This window comes from Rhinolophus ferrumequinum, chromosome 9 (genome assembly GCF_004115265.2).
Source record: "Rhinolophus ferrumequinum isolate MPI-CBG mRhiFer1 chromosome 9, mRhiFer1_v1.p, whole genome shotgun sequence".
Classification (NCBI taxonomy): domain Eukaryota; kingdom Metazoa; phylum Chordata; class Mammalia; order Chiroptera; family Rhinolophidae; genus Rhinolophus; species Rhinolophus ferrumequinum.
The window spans coordinates 40,418,297-40,443,176 of record NC_046292.1 but is presented as its reverse complement, the minus strand read 5'-3'; the positions used below and the strand labels follow the sequence as shown (position 1 = coordinate 40,443,176).

The 24,880-nt window shown below is 40.2% G+C and overlaps 1 long non-coding RNA gene across 1 annotated transcript in view; it reads left to right on the top strand.

Annotated features, from left to right (window-relative positions):
* LOC117027512 (uncharacterized) overlaps positions 1 to 24,880 on the top strand; it is a 46,482-nt gene that overhangs the window by 477 nt on the left and 21,125 nt on the right. Inside the window, exon 2 of the long non-coding RNA XR_004423936.1 lies at positions 14,194 to 14,246. This is a non-coding gene — a long non-coding RNA (uncharacterized LOC117027512). The remainder of the gene's footprint in view (positions 1 to 14,193; positions 14,247 to 24,880) is intronic.

Genomic DNA, 24,880 nt, shown 5'->3' with positions numbered 1-24,880 from the left:
ACTCGATGAAATGGAATCCAGAAATTCAGACGGAAGGACTATGACTATTGAATCACTATTGAACCTGAGTCAGGCATTTTACATTGAATCCAGGCTGCTATGACTTCAGAATTTTCTCTCCGTTGCTCTGAGGTCCCTGTATGTAATACTACTACCTTCATTTTATAGATAAGGAAACTGAGGCTCACAGGGCCCAGTGACTTATTCAAGTTTCCATAGATACCAACTGTCAGAAATGGGATCCAAACCAGTCTGGCTCCAAAGCCCATTTTTGCTGCATTGCCTGGTCCTATACTTTTTTTTTCGGTTGTTGTTGTTGGTAGGATAAAAGGAAGACAAAGCTGCTTATGGAAGCGCTTTGAAAACTATAAAGCTCTCTGCTGTAAGAGAATAATATTGTGTTGGGTGTAACTTTCAGTGGATAATAAAGCATTTGGTCGCCTGACCTCTCCTCCAAGTTCAAGACGACTCTCAGGTTTCAGTCATCAAGGCTGTCTTAGAGCGCTGGGATTCTGAACCATTCTTTCCTTGTGTGCTTCTCCTGGGCCAGGCTCCTGAGGGTAGGCTGAACCTGGGGATACTCTGCCGCCCACAGAGAAATGAGGTTGGCCTGACACTGCCCTGGAGTTTTAATCCAAATAACTGCTGGAATAGGCTACATTCAACCTGGTGAAATGTTTATTTCTTCTATCTATTTGAAGTAAGCTTCTTTTCCAAAGGCTCCCCGCTAACATCGGAAGTAAAAAGGGCTTTTCTATGTTCAGAGAGATTTCTCTTGCAATTCTTCGCTATTCATTTTAAAAGTTGAGTTGTTCAGGTCCAGAAGACATGGAGAAGGAGCATTAAGAGACAATGTGTAACAGCAGAAAAATGCACTGAGCGAAGGGGTCCCATTTACTCAACGATTCACTCGCTGTATAAGTTTGGGCAAGTTGCTGACTGTTTTTTCTCTTTCTCCATCTATTCCTTGGGGATGATAATACTTTTTCATCTTATGTAATTATTGTGCAGGACAAATGTGATCATAATGCCATTGATCACGTCTTTCATTCATTCAGTAACTGCCATAAATGAAATGTACTGATGAACACCACATGTCATGGCCTGTGCTTATAATTTGTTTGATTACATACCACCACTATTTCATATTCTTTAAGCATATTACTCAAATTAGCCTTCAAATCAGGCATTAATATTTCTGTTGTGCAGATGAGGAAACTGAGCACAGAAAGATGAACTCTCAAGCCCACGGACCCTTAGCTGGAAGTGGGTTTGAATCCAGGCTGCTATGACTTCAGAGTTTTTTCCTCCTTTGCTGGGTAAGGTGCCTCCGTGGACAGAACACTATGCAGAGTTGCCTCAAAGCAGGTTTATAGAACAGCAGCTCCATGCTGGGCCCTCCCAGATGCTTTTATATAACTTAATTGATGTAATTTTACCTTTATAATATAACCTAGGTGAGTTATTTAACCCTTCTGGGCTTCTGTTTCCTCATCTATAAAATGGGAATAATAATAGTACTTACTTCAGAGGGCTGATGTGAGGATTAAATGAGATTAAAAAGCCATGCAAAGCACTTAGTAGAGAGTCTGATCAGCAGCAAACACTCAAAAAGTGTTTGCTAAATGAATAATTTCACAATTTCCATGTTAGGCAGTTACTCTATTTTTTTTATTCCTATTTTAGCCTGGGGCTGGGTGCCCTAAAGAAGGCAAAAGACATCCCTTGCCTCTGGGCCAAAGTAGCCTCTGAGTTACTTTTAGCATCTTAGGTACTATTTCTTCTTCTCTCCACTCCCCCACTTCTTCACATACAATAAACTGCACATGTTTTAAGTGTGCAATTTGACAAGTTTATGCACATACCTGTGGAACCATCAACTTAATCAAGACAGTGACCATATCCATCACCCCCACGTATTTCCTCATGTCCCTTCAGAATCCTTTCTTCTTGCTCTTGTCTGCCACTTTTCCCATCCTCATCTCCAGGCAGTCACTGGGTCTGCTTTCTGTTACCAGAGATTAGTTTGCATTTCTGGCATTTTATATAAACAGAACCATAGATTAAGTATGCTTTTTAAATATTGCTTCTTTTACTCAGCATAATTATTGAGGTTTACCATGTTATCTTATGTATGCATAATCATTCCTTTTTATTGCTGAGTAACAGTCCATTGTAAACATATATCGTAATTTAGCCATTCATCTGTTGATGAACATTTGCTTTGTTTCCAGTTTTTGGCTATTAGAAATAAAGCTGCCCAGACATTAGTCTTGTGAAATTCCTAGAAGTGAAATGGTTGGGTCACATGATAGATGTGTATTTAACTTTATATTTTTTTTTTAAAAAAGCTGCCAAACTGTTTTCCAAAGCGGTTGCAACATTTTATATTTGTACCAGCCATGTATGAGAGTTCCACTTTCTCCATACCCTCACCAATATTTGGAATGTCAGTCTCTTAGAATTTTTGACATTCTAATAGGTGAGTAGTGTATCTTATTGTGTCTTTAATTTGCATTTCTCTGATGACTACTGATGTTCAGCATCTTTTCATGTACTTACTTGACAATCACATATCTTTCTGGGTGAAGTATCTGGTCAAATCTGTCTGTTTTTTAAATTGGGTTGTTTGTTTTCATATTATTGAGTTTTGAGAATTCTTTAATGTCTGGATACAAGTGTGTTTATCAAATATATGATTTGAACGTTATTTCTCCCAGTGTGTTGTTTGTTTCTTCACTCTCTAAATAGTGTTCTCCCAAAGCTTACTGATGTTATGTTCATTGTTTTTCTAGACTTTTTTTTCTCTCTCTGTTTTTTATTTTGGGTAGTCTTCAGGTCCACTCTCTTCTGCAATGTTGCATCTGCTATCAGTGCCATCCAATTTATTTTTTATCTTAGGTATTGTAATTCAGTTTGGGTCTTTTTTACATCTTTCATGTCTCTACTTAGCACGTTCAATCTTTTCCTCTAGCTTCTTGAACATATGGAATACTATTATGGTAACTGTTTTAATGTCTTTGCTTACGAATTTTATCATCTGGAGTAGTGTCGATTTATTATTCTCCTCTTAACAGGTTGGTTCTTTCTGCGACCTCAAATAGTTTCTTATGAGCACGCTCTGCTCAGCACCCAGCTGACTAGTGAAGGGGAACTTCTGGCAGATCTCAGTTCTCTCTCCCTGCGAGTCTCTCTTTCCCGTACGTGGCCTTGTGAACCCCACCCTCCTTGGTCTCCCCAGACTTAGCTTTGCATCCAAAACTCAGGGAGTCCACTGGCCTCCACCTGGGTTCCCTGTCCTGTACCATGACCTAGAAACTCACTCAAGGCTGTAAATAATTATAGGATTTATAATTGTTATAAGCCTTATAAGGTCAATTATAAGACTTACCTTGCTTATGTCTTATCTCTCAGGGATCATGGTCCTTCATTGCCTAAATGTGCAATGTCTTGAGAACCATTGTTTTATTTTGTTTTGTTCATTGTTTCAGGTGGGAGGGCAAATCTGGTCCCTGTTACTCCATCTTGGCCAGAGGTAGAAATCTCCATAGTTTCATTGGGCATGGAGAGCCCTTCAGGTCCATTGTCAAAACTCTCATTATTACAAATTAGGAAATGAGGAACTGTACCTATATTATCTGCAGTAGGTAGTTTGGGGTTTAAGGGATATGAGGTGCAGTATTTGGGGTTGGGTTGGGGAGATGAACACTGTTAATGGGAATGGCATAGTGAGTCTTGATAGCTTAGGTAAAATTTACACATCCTTTTTTTACATGGTCAAAGTGTATGCCCCCTTAATCCCACAAGGAAGTTGGTAGAGGTGAGGAGTTGAGCTTGCTGAGTTCTAGACCACATTCGGATTCTGTCTGTGTGACTGAACACTGATATCAGTTCATCACTCTTGGGGCTTAGTTTCCCCAACTGGAAAATGAGAATCCTTAACACCTAATATCCACATCCACTGACTGAAGTGAGGGTTAGATGAGACAACATATGCCAATGTTTGAGGATTAGATGAGATAATGTATGTTTGACAAGAGGCTGTTATTGCCCAGTACGGAGCCTGATGTGCTGTAAGCCCTCAATAAGGATGGGCAATTATTAATTGATTAAACTGAGGCACAATGAGGCTGTTTTGATTGTGGTAACAGAGCAAGTAGGGGGCAATACGAAGCCTCCAACTCAGCTCTTTGAGAGCTTTCTATGCCCAGGATCCTTGAAAGCAAGATTTAATCCAAAAGAGGTAATATGATCGGTTGAGGCAAATACCGAAAGGGCCACAAAGATTGACACAGTGGTGGCAGAGGAGTATCCCCTGCCCTCAAGCACTCCCTGACCCAGAAGTTATAGCCCAATCCAACACAATTTTCTGAGCAATGACTGTTGGAAGCCGTTGGATCCTAGCCACACAGAGGTTTACATTTAACCATTTAGAATGAAGAATCAGAGTGAGGCTGTGGTATGCAATGATTTATGGTCATACGTTTTAATATGTTTTGGAAAAAATTGAACTATAAAAAGTTCCATCGTGAAATGAAAGCTTTTATTTGTGTATGTTCTCCCGTGTTGCCAAACCTTTGTGCAGGCTGTTCTCATGGCCTAAGATGCAGTGTCTTGTATATTCAATATTTCTTTCATGTCTGATTGTAGAACATATACTCTTCCTTTAATTTCTCAGCTCAAATACTGTCAAAACTTTCCTGACTTCCATAGGGAGATTATATATTCTTTCTCTTTTGAGTCCCCTGAATTTTGTAAATACTGCTATTTTCCTAATTGTCTTGTTTTATTTTATCTCTCTATTTTTTGTGTCTTCCACTAGACTGTGAACTCTCTATCAGCAAAACCACACCTCCTTTGTTTGCTATGGTATCCCTGGAACTGAGGACAATGCCTGAAACTGTTAGTGCTCAAGAAATAATTTTTGATAAATAAATGAATGGACACTGGGGATATAAGTTGGAGTGATGTACACAGAGACCCATACTAGGAGCTCCCTTTTTTTCATTTCCCTCCATTGTATGAACCTGAGCTTTTAGGGTCATATACTGTGTTTTCCCGAAAATAAGACCTAGCCGGACTATCAGCTCTAATGCATCTTTTGGAGCAAAAATTAATATAAGACCCAGGATTATATATTATATTATATTATATTATATTATATTATATTATATTATATTATATTATATTATATTATACCAGGTCTTATATTATAGTAAAATAAGACCAGGTCTTATATTAATTTTTGCTCCAAAAGACGCATTAGAGCTGATTGTCCGGCTAGGTGTTATTTTCAGGGAAACACAGGATGTCTTACTTATCTCTCTCTCTATTTACCTTTGTATATTGTCGCAGAACATAGTGGAAGCTCAGCAAATACTGATTGAATGAATAAACAAATAAGTCTTGAGCCTTAGTTACTTTATCTGTTGTATGAAATGGTTGGATTTAGATATCATAGTCACTCAGCCAATATTTCCTGGTCACTCAGCTACCATGTACCTGGCACTGAAACTGCATCAGTCCTAGACAATGTCCTCAAGAAGCCTACGGACTCATAGAATTGAGGTGGGGACTATAATGCAAGTAGAAAGTGAGAGATCACATCGTGGTATATAGCTGAGACTGACAGAGAGTGAATGAGACTTAAACCCAGGCCTGCCCTGTAGAATGGGCCAGGTTCTCAGGGTGGAGCCGCTGCTGTGGTGAGAAGAAGATTCAAATAGCTTCTCCTTTGCACCACTTGGCCAGAAGGAACGTTTTCTCACTCAAAAATGCTCTAGCCCTCTATCTGAACCCCTTTTAGAACACCAATTCCTTCATTCTAAAAGGGGTTCAGATAGAGAGCTAGAGCATTTTTGTGAAGATTAATTTTATATTTCAACTGGGCCACAGGATGCCCTAACATTTGGTCAAACGTTGTTCTTGGGTTTGTCTACGAGGGTGTTTCGGAAGGAGATGACTATTTTTGAACTGGTAGACTAAGTGAAGCAGATGGCTCTCCCTAATGTGGGTGGGTCTCATCCAGTCAACTGAACAGAGAACCTGAATAGGAGGGAACTCCTGCCTCACTGCTGGCTGCAACGTCAGTCTTTGTCTGTTTTCTGACACAAACTGAAAAATTAGCTCTTCTTGGGTCTCAAGCCTGCTGGCTTTTGGATTGTTACTCTGCAGTCAGCTCTCCTGGTTCTCAGGCTTTCCGACTTGGAATGGTACTATACCATCAGCTTTCCTGGGTCTTTAGCATACTGACTACAGATCTTGGGACTTCTCAGCCTCCATAATTGCATGAATATATCTTTGTTCTACTTTTCTGGAGAACCTTGACTAATACAGAGGCTAAGAAGGAAACTCCCCTTTCCTGAGCCTGTATGTAAAAGGAATTGGTGAGGTACTTTATGTCCATTACCTCATTCATATCACACAGCACCCCTCTGAGGGTGGATATAATTTCCAGTTTGCAGATGAGAACACAGAGGCTCAGAGAGGTAAAGCAACATTTCCAAGGTGACGCAACTAGCAAATGACAAAATCAGGTTTAACTCTCATTCCCTTTAGCTCCATAGCCTGTGCTATTTTCCTCCATTCAAACATATCCTTCCCTGCACGTTTTATTCTCTGTTAGATAGTAATTTCTTTGTGGGCAGAAACCAGGTCTAATTATTTTTTCTCGACTTGTCCATCTTTAACTCTTGTGCTCAGCACAGCATCTGGCACATGGTGGGGAGGGCGGTGGAGTGGCCCCTACCTGGGTCATGGGACTTCTCTGCAGGAAAGGACTTTAAAGACCACCTAGGTCTACACATCCCACTTTGTCCCCTTGTTTCTAGTCCAATTCCCTGTCTTCTACATGCTGTTGTTATTTATTGTATGGCCATATATTCCTGATGGGAATTCCAGGGTGTCCTAAAATTTCCCCCCAAAGGTTGCGGAACACATCTCCTCATTCGAAGGCCCCCTTTGGCTCTTTGACTGGCCGGTGCTACCTGAGCCCGGAGCCAGCTCTGCCGCTGGGCTGGAACAGGGAGGAGAGAGTGTGAGCTGAAGAGGACAGGGAGACCTGACAGGCTCGCTGGGCCCTGCTGATTGAACTCTGGCTATAAATAGAAATAATATTAAGCAGAATGTCTTTTTAATATGCACATGGTATTCATTTATTTAATGAATAATTTTCCTGGAAAGGAGAGCTGAACTGTCAGAGCTGAGCTATTTTTGAGTAGAATATGAAAGAAAAACTCAGGAGAATTATTTGCTATTTGGATTTATGCTTTTAAAATAGGTCACACTAAAATGTAACACTGCAGGGGCAGAAACAGGATCAGTGTTTGCTAGGGGCTGGAGGTGGGGGCAAGGCTTTGACTGGAAAGCAACGTGAAGGAGCTTTTTGGGGTGATGGCAGCATTCTATACCTTGCAGTAATAGTCACATGGCTGTATGTTTTGTCAAAACTCATAAAACTGTTCACCTAAAATGAGCGAATTTTACTGTACAGTAGTCCCCCTTATCTGTGGGGGATGCCTTCCAAGACCCCCAGTGGATGCCTGAAACCATGGATAGTACCAAACCTGATGGATACTATGTTTTTTCCTGTACGTACATACCTACCTATGATAAAACTTAACTTATAATTAGGCATAGTAAGAGATGAACAGCAATAACTAATAATAAAATAGAACAATTATAACAATATACTGTCGTGAAAGTTATGTGGATGTGGTCTCTCTCTCTCTGTTCATGTTTTTCACCCACAAATTTAATGTCTTTTTTATTTTACCTAAGCACTTATCATACACTGTGGCCGCAATGTATTCTGTTTGAGGTGCAACAGCAAAAGTAACCTAAATTTCTTCTTCCTTCTTCACAACGTCACAGAGAGAAGATTTGTTCTAACCGTAGATTACAGCAATCTCAGCATACGTTTTTTTGTGTGTGTACTTTAAACAAAAATTTATTTTCTCACAGTTGTGGAAGCTAGAAGTCTAAAATCAAGGTGTCAGCAAGGTTGGTTTCTTCTGAGGCCTTTCTCCATGATGGGGAGATGGCTATCTTCTGCCGACATCTTCACAAGGTCTTCCCTTTGTGCGCGTCTGTGTCCTAATTTCCTCTTCTTAAAAGGACACATGTCATATTGGATTAGGACCCAAACTAATGACCTCACTTCATCTTTTTTTTTTTTATTAGTTTCAGGTGTACAAAACAATGTAATAGTTAGACATGTACACCCCTCACAAAGTGATAACTCCCCTCCCCCAATCTACTACTCCTCTGACATCGTATAGAGCTATTATAATTCCATTGACTCTATTCCCTACGCTGTACTCCACATCCTATCACCATATATATATTAAATTATAGTTGACATTCATTGTTATTCAGCTTTAGCCTCAGGTGTACAGCGCAGTGATCAGGCATCCACACCGTCCCTGAAGTGGTCTCCCTAATAAGACATGTGCCCACCTGGCACCGTACCAAATCTTTACATTATTGATTACACTCCCCAAATTGACTTTCCTATCCCCGTGGCAATCTTGGGGTGACTGATTGTGCTTTCTAATCCCCTCACCTTCTCCCTCATCCCCACCCCCCTCCCATCTAGCAACCCTTGGTTTTTTCTCTATGTCTCTGAGACTGTTTCTGGTTAGTTTGTTCATTTATTCTATGCTTTAGATTCCACACATAGATGAGGTCATATGGTATTTGTCTTTCTCCGTCTGACTTATTTCACTTAGCATAATGTTCTCTGGGTCCATCCATAAGCACACGACTTTTTTGTTGGGTGGACACACTGGCCAAAGGGCCGATTAGCGTCCTGGGTGGGATGGCACATGATTTCATCATGCCATTCAGAACAGCATGCAAATAACAGTTATGAATTGGTTATTTCTGGAGTTTTTCACTGAATATTTTTGGGCCAAGTTTGACCGCAGGTAATTGAACTCACAGAAAGTGAAACTGTGGATTAGGAGGGAACTACTGTATGTAAATTATAATTTGATAACCCTGAATTATAAATAACCTGTCACAATGTTCCTTTCAAGGGAGAAAGGGAAAGAGTGGGGAATGAATGCTTTCAAATACCTACTTTGGGTGGAGTTCTCTGAAGCTTCTTTAGATAATTTTATTTCATACTTGCAAAACCACAGTGAGTTAGAGATTATCGTCCACATTTTACAGATGAAACACCTGAGGTTGGGAGACCCTGGTGGTTGCCCAAGGGCACACCTAAGCTCCTACTGGGCTTCCTAAGGAGGTTTCAGAATTCCATAGTTCCCTTCTTCCTACCTGGATGTTCTCGAAGATGGAGCCTAGCAGCCTTTGGGAATAGGCAGAACTGGATGTTTGCTCTTTACATAAAATGCTTCAGACAGTTCCATGGTTTCTTTCCAAAATGTTCCTCCATTCTGTGTTCTTTGGCTGTTTCTAGCTGTGTCCGGGAAAAGGTCTTAATAAAATGCTAATGGTCTTTAACAGCTTTATTTAGTACCCTTGGACCTCCCTTTTTATCAAGTGTGCTTAATTTTGGGCAGACTTTGAAATCTGAAAGGGGGTGGGGTGCTCTCTGTAGTCCTGCCATCATCCCTGCATCCCAGTCCCTGGCTGACATCGTTAATCAGTCATGATATTATATGAACCCTGACATGCGCTTGCAGTCCTTCATAACGTGGTCCTCTGGGCTGTAATTAATAACCCATTTGAGTTGGCACTCGAAAACAGAAGCCTATTTGCCATTGTACCTGTGTTTCTAGACCTAATCTAGGTCCATTTATTAATTGAGGATGAAATCTTATTCTTTCCTCTCCTTGAACCTGAAACCCTGAGAAAAGTTGATGTTTGCATCTAGGGGCAAAAGTAGGAGGAACGTGGATTAGACAATTAGAGTTGGATTTAGATGTCAGCTCTCTACCACTTCCCCCATCTCACCTCCAATGCTCATTTTTTTAATCTGTGAAATGGGCATAATAATAGTACCTATCCAAAGGTGTTAAGGCGAAGCTTAAATCAAATGAGATCGCACATAGGAAACAAAACCCCCAGGCTTTGTGCTAAGGACTTTTACGCGTTCAACCCTTATAGCAAAGTTATACATAACAAACTTTTAAATCTACATTTTATAGACAATACTTAATTTGTTCACGTCACACAGTAAAGAGTGAGGTTGAGAATTGAAGTTAGGTCTGACTCCAAAACTTACATTGTTAATCACAAGCTACATTGCCTCTCATTCCGGGCCTGGGGCAAACAGTATGTGGGAGGTTGTCTTCTTTATTGCAGAGCTCAGTGAACTGAAAAAGACTCAGACCAGGAACTGGCTCATGCATTAGACCAGTGCAGGCACTGAAGAGATGAAGAAGCCACCTGGGCAGTGAAATCTGGGAGTGTGACAGGTACCAATACCATTTTCAGGATTCTGCTAGCCTATGTGGTGACTTTGTACAAATTAGAAAAAAGTGCTTTCTCTGGGCAGATGAATTATAAGAGTCACTCCTAGGAAGACACAGAACAGATGCAAAGCTTAGAGCATTGGAATGAAAACAACAGGGCCCCTTCCTCTAGGTGGAGGAATTAGTACAGGGTGGAATCTCAGCAGCATCCAGTCTTTTGGCTGGTGTCTTTGTGCAGTACCCAACTTGTACAATGCAAAGTAGCCTGTGTCTTGACAGGAGGGAAAGGCACAATCTTGAGGGACCTGGGAGCAGGTGAAAGGTGACTGTACAGATAGCTAATTTTGTCAGGCAGATAGGTATCACTGACCTGAACCGGAACTGGAATCCAGCTCTGAATGACTCTAAAGCTAGTGCGACTGATAATAAGAAATCACTTGGGGACTCTCGGTAAATACACAGATGAGCAGACCCTTCCCCTGAATAATCTAGTTCAGTAAATCGGGGTGAGTAATTCTATGGTCAGAAAAGTTTAGAAATACTGCTTTATCCCGCGTGCATCACACTAAAGCGTTGTACTATCTCTATTAGAAGCATGGTAACCATCTGGCCTGCTGGACTGTCTATTGAGGGCAGGGCCAAGTCTCATGCAAGTCCACGTCCCTAGCGCTTAGAGCAAGCCCTGGCACATGAAATGAATAAACGATCAAGCAACAGAGAAATGATCCATTAGTTGAATGACTTCATAGTCCATCTACGAATTCTGGTTTACTCATCATACGATTACCCCGTCTGCCAAGTTTGCTGCAAATGTGTGTATTTATTCCCTGCTTCCTCCCCCGTCCTATTACCCTAATCACCATCTGCTCCTTGCCCTGCCCTCAACAGGACAGGACCCACCATTCTGGGAGGTTCTTTCAGACTTTATCTAGAGTGAAGCGTATTTCCTGAAATCCACGCCTGCATCTGGACTCTGCTTCTAACTCATTGTCTGTGATTATGTGTCTTTCGGCCTCGTTGCCCCCTCTGTAAAATGGAATGGTTTTGCAATATGATTTCTGAGGTCTCTTCCAATGGTGACGTGTTAGAATTCTCTGACTGGAATCTAGAATTTCTGGAAAATTCTGTAAGATGAGACGGCCTTATTTGAGGCCTTCATACTGGCAGGACAGAGCCTGTTGGTTGGAACCTGGGTGATGAGCAGCTGCAGTCTGGAATTTTCCTGAGGTCTGCTTTGCTGGTGGGAGGCTTTCTTTAACGGGCATGCTCCAGCAGTCTTTGGCTACCCCCAGGGGCAACACAAGAAATACTGGCTGCCTGATAGTTGTGTTGGATGGGAAGCCAATTGGATGAGGAACGCATGAGGAGCCCTGGAAAACTCAGCAGTTCAAAGGCAGAGGGCCGTGTTGAGGTTTCCAAATGCACTCACCCTCTGAGGCTTTGAATTCAAGCTCTATCGGAAAAACACAAGTGTCTGATTCCAAGGGAATAGCTTCTAGTAATAATAATAACAATAAAAAGGGGCTTTGAAGGAGCTTCTTGGAAATCAGCTTCTATAAAATAGTGTTTGAGCAATTGGGTGCAAGTCAAGCGGAAACATGGATTGAACTTCTCCCTTTGCATACTCATTCTTTTTAAATATTTTATTTTAAAATATGAAAATAATGTGTGCACATGGTTAAAGAATCCAAACAGTACAGAAAAGTATGAAATACAAAGCAAAAGTCTCCTTTTCTTCCTCTCTTCTCATCTCTTGTCCCATGAGGTCACAATTTCTTCTTCTTTGTGTGCGATTACTATGTGAGTTTGTAAAAGTTAAAAAAAAAATTATTGTGGTAAAATGTGCATAACAAAGTTTACCATTTTAACCATTTTTAGGTGTATAGTTCAGTGGCATTAAGTCCATTCATCCATCATGCAACCATCACCACCGTCCATCTCCAGAACCTTCTCATCTTCCCAAAATGAAACTCTGTACCATTACACACTAACTCTCCTTCCCCCCACACGACCATCCTCGGACAATCACTCTTCTCCTTTCTGTCTATCAATTTGCCTACTGTAGGTACCTTGTATAAATGGAATTGTACAATACTTGTCTTTTTCTGACTGGCTTATTCCACTTCACATAATTTCTTTGGAACTTCTTTTTGTTTGAGCTAGGTTACTTTCATAACTCCAGTTTATATACTTCTTTGGTGTTAATCAATCTGTCAAACTTAAACAGTATTTATTGATTGCTTGCAGTGAAAGCAATTGCTCCACTTCTAAAATACTTCCATCTCTCATGCTGTTATTTTTATCTCTTCAAGTTATTTTCAGTTCTTCCGGTCAGTGGTTCTCTTTGCTGGAACTGTAGACTCCTACCCACCTGCCTGCTTGGCATCTCCACGTGGATCTCTCACAAACATCGAAATATCTCTAAGTTCCAAACTAAATTCCTGGTCATTGTCCCTATTTCTCCCCGCTCTCTCCAATCTGTTGCCCCACTGTCTTCTCTACCCAATAAATGCCAACTTTATCTTGGTAGTTGTTTGGGCCCCAAATCTTATAATCACCCCCCCACTGCTTTTTGTCCCTCTCATGCTTCACATCCATATTGATGGAAAATCCTGTTGACTTTACCTCAAAATATATACAGACTCTGACGACTTCTTATTTCCTTCCCTCCTCTATGTTGTCGTCATCTCCCATGCGGATGGTTGGAATATTCTAACTGGTCTCCCTGTTCCTCCCCTTGCTCTCCTATAGACTAATTACAAAGTAGTAGCCCAAGAAGGTCCTTTAAAATGACTATTAGATCGTGTTACTCCTCTTCTCAGAATCAGCCAGGGGCTTTCTTTCTCATTTGGAATAAAAGCCAAAATCTTTATGGTCGCCCAGGAGGCTCCATACCAGTGCTTTTCAAACTTTCATGTTCGTATTTTTCACCCAGGGGTCTTGTTCAAGCGCAGATTCTGGTCCTAGGAGATGCGGTGCTGCTGGCTGACCGACCACACTGTTATTACAAGATGACATGATCTTCTCCACAACCTTCCTGCTCACCCTCCCTCGCCTCTCAGGCCTGTCTCCGATTACACTCCTCCTCCCTCCTCCTGCTCCAGACACCCGCCTCAGTCTTTGGACTTGTTCTCTCTGCCCAGCATACTCTTTCCCCCTGATATTTGTAAGGCTCATCCTCTCCCCTTCAGGTCATTTCCCAAGTTTCTTCTGAGGCCTTCGCTCAACGACTTATGTAAAAATGGCATTTCTTCTTTCTATAGCTCTCCCTAGCCCCTGTCCCTGCTTAATTTTTCTTTTTAACAAGGGTATACAAACTATGGCCTGCAGATCATGGGTCAAATCCGGCCCACTGCTTGCTTTTGTCAACACAGCCACATGCATTTGTTTACGTATTTCTAACGGTGGCTTTCCTGCTACCATGGCAAAGTTAAGTACAGACTTAACCATGATTTGACTTACACTTTTTTTGACTTGACGATGATGCAAAAGCGATATGCATAATAAATTCCACGAGATGGTCAACACTTCATTATGAAAGGCTTTGTGTTCAATGATTTTGCCTGACTGTAGGCTAGTATAATTGTTCGGAGCACGTTTAAGGCAGGCGAAGCTAAGCTGTGATGTTTGGTAGGTTAAGTATATTAAATGCATTTTTGACTTACAGTATTTTAAATTTATGATGAATGGCTTCCTCACAAAGTAACCCCATGGTTTAAGTTGAGCAGTATCTGTATTTGTGACAGAGACCTTATTTTGACGGAGACCTGCAAAACCTAAAATATTTACTGTCTTATCTGGCTCTTTACAGAGAATGTTTGCTGACATCTGCTTTGTAGCATTGATCATCATTTGACTTACTAGGTAAGTCACTCATTTATTTGTTTATAATCTGTCTCTCCCCACGAGAATGTCAACTCTGTGATGAAAAGGGCTTTGTCTATTGTGTTCACTGTTATATTCCTAACACCTAGGAAGATGCCTAGCATAGAGTCACTCAATGAATATTTGTTAAATGGATGACCGATTATCTTTATGTGTTAAAAAAATATATACATAAAACTTTTGTCACCCATTTAGATATTATCTGCTGACTTCCCACCATGTAAAATGAGGACACTCTTATACCTATACTTTCTGTCCTTTCTCCTCCCGCATCTCCTGATTCCTTATGGTCAACATTATTTTTGTATTGTTATGGTTGATACCAATTATGTTCTGTATTATAATTATAACTAAATCTTACTTGCTTTGTCTTAGGTTGATTCCAAAATGGCTAACCCCACCCCCCAAAAAGACAGCTCAAATATTGTAAATGGGTAAACAATATTTACTACAGACTCTAGAAGTATTATTAAACCCATGAAGAAGAAATGACAATTCTAAGCTATAGTGCCTAAAGGGAAATGTTCCTGTTATCAAGGGTAAATGGATTATCTTTTCTTACTCTTTATCAATTGCTTAAAATCATATGATTTGATCATAACTTTTGTATACAACTTTTGATTCACCAAAGTTCCTAATTTATCTCTTTTTTAAATTCATAGAATGCACAAATGTCTTCATCATATATTTAAGATCATTGGGCTTCTTATAAGTTTGCAATGGAATTCACTTTCTCCTTTTAAGATTTTTTTTTCGGCAACACCTTATGGCTTTCTATTCTAATTTCGATAGAATGCTGGCTGAACTTATTGCAAAGCTATAAATCTGGTCGTCTACCTTTTACCTCTGGATTAGTTCCATTGTTTCTTGCATAACATGCGAGTATATTTCTCTTTCTTAGCTTCCTTTTTCATTTTGGTAGAGTACATCCTCAAGTAATTGTTTTCGGAAGGGGCGTGTGGGATGCAACTATACGGTTTCCTGTTGCTGCTGTAACCTATCACCACAAACTTAATGGCTTAAAGCAACACAAACTTATTATTTTAACAGTTCTGTAGGTTAGCGATACATGGGTATCACTAGGCTCAAATCAAAATATTAGCAGGGCTGGATTCCTTTCTGGAGACAATCGGGGAGAATCTGTTTCCTTGCCTTTTCCAGCTTCTAAAAGTCACTCACCTTCTTTGGCTTATGGCCCCGTTCCTCTGTCTTCAAAGCCAGTAATGAGATATCTCGGGTCATTCCTGTGTAGTCACAGCTCCCTTTGACCACAAATGAAAAGGTTTCCCACATTTAATGACATGAGTCAAGACTCTTAATTTGATCACATCTGCAAGTCTCTTTTGCCATGTCAGGTAACGATATTCATAGGTTTCTGGAATTAGGATGTGGACAGCTTTTGGGGGAAGGTCATTCTTTGGCTTATTACATAAACTTTTGGAATCCCCACAAAATCTGGAATTTAAAAAATTAGCTTCACACTGCATGTAGAGGTCTAGGTTAAAAATATGTTCCCTCATAACTTTGGAGACATTCCTCCATGTCACCTGGGGTCAATAATTGTTGACACAAGATCTGAGTACAGTCTGATTCTTTGTCCTTTTTAGGTACACTTACTGCCTTAGCCCCTGGCATCTTTTAAGACTGTCTCCTTGAAATTTCTTCAGATTATGGCTGGGAGTGGGTTTTTGAAGACTTGAAATTCTATTTAAGGAAAAGAAACATTTTCCTTTTTATTTTCCTCCATATCTGTACCCCCGTGATCTGCAATAATATCTGTACTTATTCTTTCCATGTATGAAACTCCTCTTAGAAGAATGCTGGTGCCTTCTGGATCTATTCTGTTTAATTTTAACTTTCAATTTTGTCGTATTTTCCTTCTCCTCACCTTTTGCTACATGTTCCCTGAGATTTCCTTGACTTCATCTTCCAGATTACTAATTTGGTCTCTAACCATGACTAACCTGTTATTTAGCTATTCTGCTGAATTTTTAAAATGTTGACAAACAGTTCCCATTTCCAAGAACCCGTGACTACCTGTTTCTCATGGTAACAATCACTTTTCAAATTTCTATGAGATTTCTGATTAAATTTATTTTGAGAATTCTGTTCTGTTTCTTGCTTATTTCTGTGTCCTCCATGGTCTACTGTTTGCATTTTTCAATCTTGGGCTTTCTCTTCCTTCTTAGTTTTCCTTACATGCTGACCTAATTGGCTTACTTTTATTTGTGAATCATTTGACAGCGTAGGCCCTGGCATGGTTCCCCTTACTAATCCAGCACGTCCATTTACCCAAAAGGCCTTTTCTCCAGACGGGAAAGCTGATGGAGCGCTCTGTATAGATAATCAGGTTCTGTTGCATGGCAGGCTTGTCTTTATGATGCATGGTAGGGACCAGACTCGTTTGCTTGAGCCCCCAAATAAGAAGGAGTTCACTGTGGGGGCAGAGCACTGCAGCCCTCCTGGCTGCAAGCGTCTGTCCTCTTTTTCTTCAGGTCAAGTTGGGCTTACAATTTACCTTGAATTCTTCTCTGCCTCCATACTGAGCCCCCACTCAGACTATGGGGCCTCCCGAGGCTGGTCCTGATTCCCTGACTATGTCATTTCATAGCTCTCTCAGGGTCCCCAACCTTTCTCACTCCCATCCGGAGGCCTTTCCAGGGCTCCATTAGGGTATACATGCTCATTGCAGCCTTCTGCTTTTGATTCTCATTGACCTCTCATACTCTACATTATGCCTCAGTGATCCCATTTGCTTTCCACCCTTCAGAAATTTGTGTATGGATAGCATCCTCTTTTTTTTTTAAATCTGAACCACCAAGGATTTATTTATCTATTCTTTACATCTTTGTTGTTTATTTGATGGACTCTTATCTAGGAGGGATGTTCCGTTCGCCATCTTGAACCATACACCTGAAATTTAACAAGTCTAAATACAATTCAAATTGAAAGTACATAACTTGTATCCTGCCTCTGAGAAGCATTTTTCTCCTCTCTCTCCCCAGCCACATTGTTCAGAGCCTCTCCTTGTGGCTCCAATAAGAGTATCTTGTACTTCTTTTTACTGTGTCATGTTGTACTATTATTTGTGTCTCTTTGTATTGGCTGTGCCTTCAGGCTGAGTGTAGGATACATGTTTATCTCTAGATTCCTAGTGCTATAACATAGTAGATGTTCAGTGAGTGCACACACACCTACTCTGTGAATATAGGAATCCAAGGTGATATGATGTAACTTCAGCTTTTGAGGAATTCAAAGCATAGTGGGGAAAACAGATACCACACCGAAAATTCTAAGATGATGTAAATAGAGTGGGTGCAAAATATATGGGACCACAGACAGAAACAGATAACTGTACTTGGGGTGGGCAGAGAGGTCAAGAAAAGCCTTAAATAGCGGATTATATATATGTTAATTTTGAAGGACATGTGAGGCTCTCGGGTAGTGCCAGGTATATTAAAGCATCCCAGAAACAAAAGAGACCTTCAAAGTTAATTATGGCTGGGGAGAAAACATAAGGGGAGCAGTGACAGAGGAGGAAGAAGCTGAAGAGACAGGCAGGGTCCAGAACAAGCTGAGTGTCAGCAGCCAAGATAAGCATTTTGTACTTTATCCTGAGGGGAGCCACTGGAGGATTTTAAGCAAGGAGTTGTATGAGCATATTGACATATCATAAAGATTTTGATTGGCATATAGAGGATAGACTGGCAGAGTTCTGAAGATTTGGGACATGATTGCAAGAGAGAAGTAAGCGACAAGGGCTTGACTAGGGGAATAACTGCTGGGATAAAGTTAGAGAGACGGGTTTGGGAAATGGCTGGAGGACAGAACTGATGGGAATTGGTGGCTGTGTGATGTGAGGGGTGGATGGAGAGCAGAGGCAAGTTTTCTGAGGGCTCTTCCAGCACTGGGGTTCTAGGATCCGATGATGGCTGGAAAGGATATGAACGATTTTGTCTTTTGGTAAATCTCAAGTAAAAGGCAAAAAGGCTATGACAGGAGTAATTTATGAGAGTCCAGTGGGCTGTTTAAATCTTTTCTTGAAACTGCAGATTCCAGCTAAAATGAGGAAAAGGCGTGTCTTCAGTTCTGTGTTTGACAGGCAGCGACCCATTTCCTTCCCAGGAAATCGACCTGGAGTGGGATGTTCTGGTTTGGTAAGATACATGAGATGAGTCTCTTGTCAAGTTTGGATTAATTTTTAAAAATTGGACTAGCATCCAACTGAAATGGATGTCAACTCCTTGGAATGCATCTTTGGGTCTGAGTGATTTTGATATGAACCAAATGTGATCGCCTAGTAAAGTTTTTAAGTTTTTATCTTTGCAGAATTATCTTGATGTCTCAACCATGTACCAAGTTTAACTCTTAGGAGCCCTTCAAGGAAAGGAATACATTTGTGAATTTCTACTTTTTGTTTTTTTTAAATTAAAGTTTATTGGGGTTGCAATTGTTAGGAAAGTTACTTAGATTTCAGGTGTACAATTCTGTACTACATCATTTATATATCACATTGTGTGCTCACCACCAAGAGTCAGTTCTCCTTCCATCACCATATATTGGATCCCCTTTACCCTCATCTACCACCCTCCTTCCCCCTTACCCTCTGGTAACCACTAAACTATTGTCTGTGTCTTTGAGGTTTTGTTTCTTCATTTGTTTGTCTTGTTCTTTTGTTGTTTTCAGTTTTATATACCACGTCAGTGACTTTTTCTGTCCTACTTATTTCATTCAGCATAATAATCTCAAGATCCATCCACGTTGTCGCAAATGGTACTATTTCATCTTTTTTTACTGCTGAATAGTATTCCATTGTGTACAGATACCACAACTTCTTTATCCAATCATCTGTTGAAGGACACTTTGGCTGTTTCCATGTCTTGGCCACAGTAAATAAAGCAGCAATGAACATTGGAGCACATATATCTTTATGGATAAATGTTTTCAGATTTTTTTGGTGGATACCCAGGAGAGGGATTGCTGGATTGTATGAGAATTCTATTCTTAATTTTTTGAGAAACTTCCACACTGCCTTCCATAGCGGCTGTACCAATCTACATTCCTACCAACAGTGTATGAGGGTTCCTTTTTCTCCACAGCCTCTCCAACACTTGTTATTATTTGTTTTGTTGATGATAGCCATTCTGACTGGGGTGAGGTGATATCTCATTGTGGTTTTTATTTGCATTTCTCTGATAATTAGTGATGTTGAACATTTTTTCATATGTCTATTGGCCATTTGTATGCCTTCTTTGGCAAAATGTCTATTCAGGTCCTCTGCCCATTTTTTTATTGGATTATTTGTTTTGTTGTTGTTGTTGAGTTGTATGAGTTCCTTATATATTTTGGATATTAGCCACTTATTGGAGGCGTTGTTTGCAAAAATCTTTTCCCATTCAGTTGGTTGCCTCTTTATTTTGTCGATGGTTTCTTTTGCTGTGCAAAAGGTTTTTAGTTTGACATAGTCCCATCCATTTATTTTAGCTTTTACTTCCCTTGCCTTTGGGGTCAAGTTCATAAAATGCTCTTTGAACTCAAGGACCATAAGCTTAGTACCTAGGTTTTCTTCTAAGCAGTTTATTGTTTCAGGTCTTATGTTTACCTCTTTGGTGCATTTTGAATTAATTTTGGTACATGGTGACAGACAGCAGTCTAGTTTCATTCTTTTGAACGTGGCTTTCCAATTCTCCCAGTACCATTTATTGAAGCGGCCATCTTTTCTCCATTGTATGTGTTTTGCTTCTTTGTCGAAAATTTTCTGTCCTTATTTATGTGGGTTTATTTTTGGGTTCTCAATTCTATTCCATTGGTCTATGTGTCTTTTTTCTGCCAATACCATACTGTTATTATTATTGTTGCCCTGTAGTACAAGCTGAAGTCAGGAAGCGTGATACCTCCAGCATTGTTCTTTTTTCTTAGGATTGTTTTGGCTATTTGGGGTCTTTTGTGGTTCCATACAAATCTGATGATTTTTTTGTTCTATTTCTTTAAAAAATGCCATTGGGATTTTGATGGGAATTGCATTAAACCTGTATATTGTTTTGGGTAATATAGCCATTTTAACTATGTTGATTCTTCCAATCCATGAAAATGGAATACCTTTCCATTTCTTTGTGTCTTCTTCAATTTCTTTTAAAAATGTCTTATAGTTTTCAGTTATAAGTCTTTCACATTCTTGGTTAAGTTTATTCCTAGGTATTTTATTCTTTTTGTTGCAATTGCAAAAGGAATTGTTTTTTTTAATTTCTTTTTCTGAGATTTCATTGTTAGTATATAGGAATGCAACGGACTTTTGTACGTTGATGTTGTAGCCAGCAACTTTACGGTATTCCTTGATTGTTTCTAATAGCTTTTTGGTGGAGTCTTTAGGGTTTTCTATATATAGCATCATGTCATCTGCAAAAAATGACAATTTAACTTCTTCATTCCCAATTTGGATGCCTTTTATTTCTTTTTCTTGCCTGATTGCTCTGGCTAGGACTTTCAACACTATGTTGAAAAGCAGAGGTGATAGGGGACAGCCCTGTCGTGTTCCTGAACGTAGAGCAAAGGGCTTCAGTTTTTCACTGTTAATTATGACAGTAGCCGAGGGTTTGTCTTATATGGCCTTCATTATGTTGAGGTATTTTCTTTCTATACTCATTTTATTAAGTGTTTTAATCATAAATGGATGTTGTATCTTGTCAAATGCTTTTTCTGCATCTATTGATATAATCATGTGATTTTTGTCCTTTATTTTGTTTATGCAGTGTATCACATTGATCAATTTGCATATGTAGAACCATCTTTGTGTCCCTGGGATAAACCCCACTTGGTTGTGATGTATAATCTTTGCATAGTTGCATAGTTGCTATGCATAGTTGCATAGTTGCATTCAATTTGCTAGAATTTTGTTTAGGATTTTTGCATTTGTATTCATCAGAGATATTGGTCTGTAGTTTTCTTTGGTTGTGTTATCCTTACCAGGTTTTGGTATCAGGGTAAAGTTGGCCTCATAAAATTAGTTAGGGAGTGTTGTCTCTTCTTCAGTTTTTTGGAAGAGTTTGAGTAGGACAGGTATTAGATCCTCTTTGAAGATTTGGTAGAAATCACTAGTGAAACCATCTGGTCCTGGACTTTTGCTTTTGGGGAGGTTTCAGATGACTGATTCAATTTCCTTACTGTTGATCGGTCTATTTAGATTTTCCAGTTTTTCATGATTCAGCCTAGGAAGGCTATATGTTTCTAAGAACTTGTCCATCTCTTCTAGGTTATTGAATTTGGTGGCATATAGGCCTTCATAGTATTCTTGGATGATCCTTTGTATTTCTGTGGCATCTGTGCAAACTTCTCCTCTTTCATGTCTGATGTTGTATATTTGTGTCTTTTCTCTTTTTATCTTAGTGAGTCTAGCCAAAGGTTTGTCAATTTTATTAATCTTTTCAAAGAATCAGCTCTTTATTGCATTAATATTTTCTGTTGTCTTTTTGTTCTCTATTTCATTTAGTACTGCTCTGATTATTATTATTTTTTTAAATCATGCTCCTTAGCTGTTCTTAACCATGACAACACAACTCAAAAACATCCACTGCAAGGGAGGGAATATGTTTTACCATATACTGAGTGCCTTCTCTGTATCAGGCATGTCCACTAATACTGCATAAAGTTGCACAATCACATTAAACACCAGAATTATTATCCCCATTTGGCAGATGTGGAAATCAGGCCTCAAAGGTGTCTCAAAGTTAGTAAATGGTAGAGGGGTTCCAATATAGACTCACCTGATATACTGAGTATGTATCATGGCCTGACCTTATATTTACTTTACTCCATTTAATCTTCATAGCAACGTAAAAGTACAGAGACTTAGAGAGGCTTAATGTAAAGAGGCTTAGAAAGGATAAATAACCCCTCCAACGCAACTCACCAGAGAGGCCTGAGATTTTGTTTCCCTTCTTTATTTTAAGGCCAAAGATACACATTCTGTGTCTAAGGGTGTAAATATGGGCACTATTAGATGTCATTACTAGGAAAACGCTCCATGATGGTATTCATAGAAAGAAAGAAACTTCTTTAGACAGTTCTGTTTGCTTGGCAGCCATTCCCAAAAGCTTTAGAAATGGGGAAAAGGGGGGGACTATCTCATTCCAGTATTAGACTGTTCCTTATGCCACATGTAATTCTAATACTGCAAACAACCCTTTGGGGTGGGTGTCATGATTCCTGTTTCCTAGATGAAAAATGAAGTCCAGAAGGTTAAATAAAGGTTACATAACTTGCCTAAGTTTCCTACCCAGGTCTGGCTGACCCAAAACCACAGTTTTCCAGGATAGTGCTAACCCACTCTGAGGGCAGTTATTTAGAGAAACATGTAAGAAGGAAGAAGGTGATCAGAACGCAAGCTCGGCATTGGTATTTCACTTGGCCCTCGAAGTTTCCCTGGGTAGGTGGTAAATAAATACCCTTTGATGAAATTTGCAGATGATTCTAAATTGGGCCCTCAGTAAACATGAACAGCACAAAAAAGCGATACAAATGATCCCAAATAAGGGAGGTGAGAAAGGCAGGCAGGAAATAACAAGATGAGACTGATTACCACAGAGGAAATTCTGAGTTAAAACATCTGGGCAGGCCATGTGACTCACAGAAGCAACTTATATAAGCACCTTTCAGGAGCTCTGAACTCTGCAGGTGGAAGGGCATGAGTGGTCACGGTGTCCAGTTCCTTCATCTACAGGTGAGGAAACTCTGACTCAGACAGGAGGAAACAATCTAAGGCCACAGTCAATGAAGTAGCAGAGCTGGGATAAACCCAAGGTCTCCTGTCTCATAAATTGACTTCTTCCACTATGGCCCATGGGTTTTGGAATCAAAGTTACTTAAACCTCATGCTACCACGTAGGTGCTGTGTATCTTCGGGCATGTTACTTATCATTCTGAAAACGCAGTTTTCTTATCTGGAAAAGTGGCAACATAATACATATTCCTTAAGGTTATTTTAGAAAAATAAGTGAAATATGGATTGGTACCTGGTATGCAGAGGTTCAAGAAAGATTAATTTCCTCCTTTGTTTCTAAGCAGAAAAATGCCTTAAGGGCAATAGCTATGGTGCAGGGTATGTTATCTGTAGGCTATGCATCATGGGTGCTGAAAGCTCTTCTAGGAAGATTGGCAACAAATACAGTAGGATAGGCAATGCAATATGGCTGCTGTCGACAGTCTCTTCAAATAAGTCAATCAAAAATCAATCGTGGATGGTCTATTACATGCAAGGCAGACTTTGTGCCACCTTGTAGCTCAGACAGGGATGCAGGTAAGCAGGGAAAAGTGACATCGCCATGTGCTGAGACCACTGGGGAAGACAGCCTAAAGGAGTGGGACTAGATCTGGAAAGAATTGTTTTCAGAGGAAAGATTCCACAGAAGAACTATTTGGGGATATTATTTCTACATTGTACACTGGCTAATGTGAAAAGTGGAGGCGCACTTAATTTGTTTATATGATAGGATGTTCAGGTGGAAGTTGGTCATTGGATCAAGATACCTTAGAAGCTGCATTAACCGTATGTAGGATTTACAAAGGACATAGCTCAAAATCCATTCTGTGGCTCTTGGATCCGATATTCATGAGGATTTAAAGACTGGAGACAAATCAAGAGATTGGAGGTGAAACAAGGATTTGTGAGGAGAATGGCTTTGACATGAGGTGTGCTTTGAATCCTGCTGTCCCAGGGAAGGGTGAAGTAAAGACACATCACGACTTCCTTGAAAATAAGAGTAAGGGCTTCCTTGCGACCACTTGGAGAGTTTGGTAAAGGTCCTCTGAAGTGATGGACTGGCTCTGTCTCCTGCCTTACAGAGTCAGCAGCAGACGCAGCCTGTCTAGCTGTTGATGGCTGGGGAGAAAGAAAGGTGGTGGCACAGGATTAGCCTGCCTCCCAGAATCTGTCAGGTGAAAGATTTGTGTGTATTTCCTGAAGATCAGACAGGGACCATGTGGGACTGAGAGCAGGCTCATGCAGCCTCTTAAAGTTCTACCCAAGCAACTTACTGGGGAGGGATAATTAATAGAGAGCCTATATGAACCAGACTGCTAGAAAAAGGGGACTGGGTCTGGGGAGAAGATAGCCAGCTTAGGGGAAACCCATCACTTACTCCCTGGAAGTGTCATCAAATGCTCCCAGTGAAGAACTTTGCAAAGGCCACAAACCTTGTCCCCTCTTCCAGCTTTAATCACCTTTATTCAGGCACCTGGACCAGAGAACAAATTCCAGTTTATGATAATATGCATGAAATAAAAAATTTCCTGCCCTGCCCTTTACCATTTGCTCTTCTCTCTTTGCCCCTCTACCAGTCTAATTCAAGAATGTGTTTACAGACCAGAGTTAGGAAGTTGTGGGAAGAAGAGCTGGGGTATAAAAGGAAGAAGACACTGTCTATAACCCTCCCCTAGACTGCAATGGGCCAGAGAAGGAGGAGGAAAAATTAGTCATCTTAAATGAAGTTGGAAGCTTGGTTGTTACATTGACTCTACTGAATTGAGATTGTACTTAAGGATTTTAAATAATTACCAAACTTTTGATTATCTAGGAATCAACAAGGAAGTAAGGGGGCCTACCTCAGCTTGCACCCAGG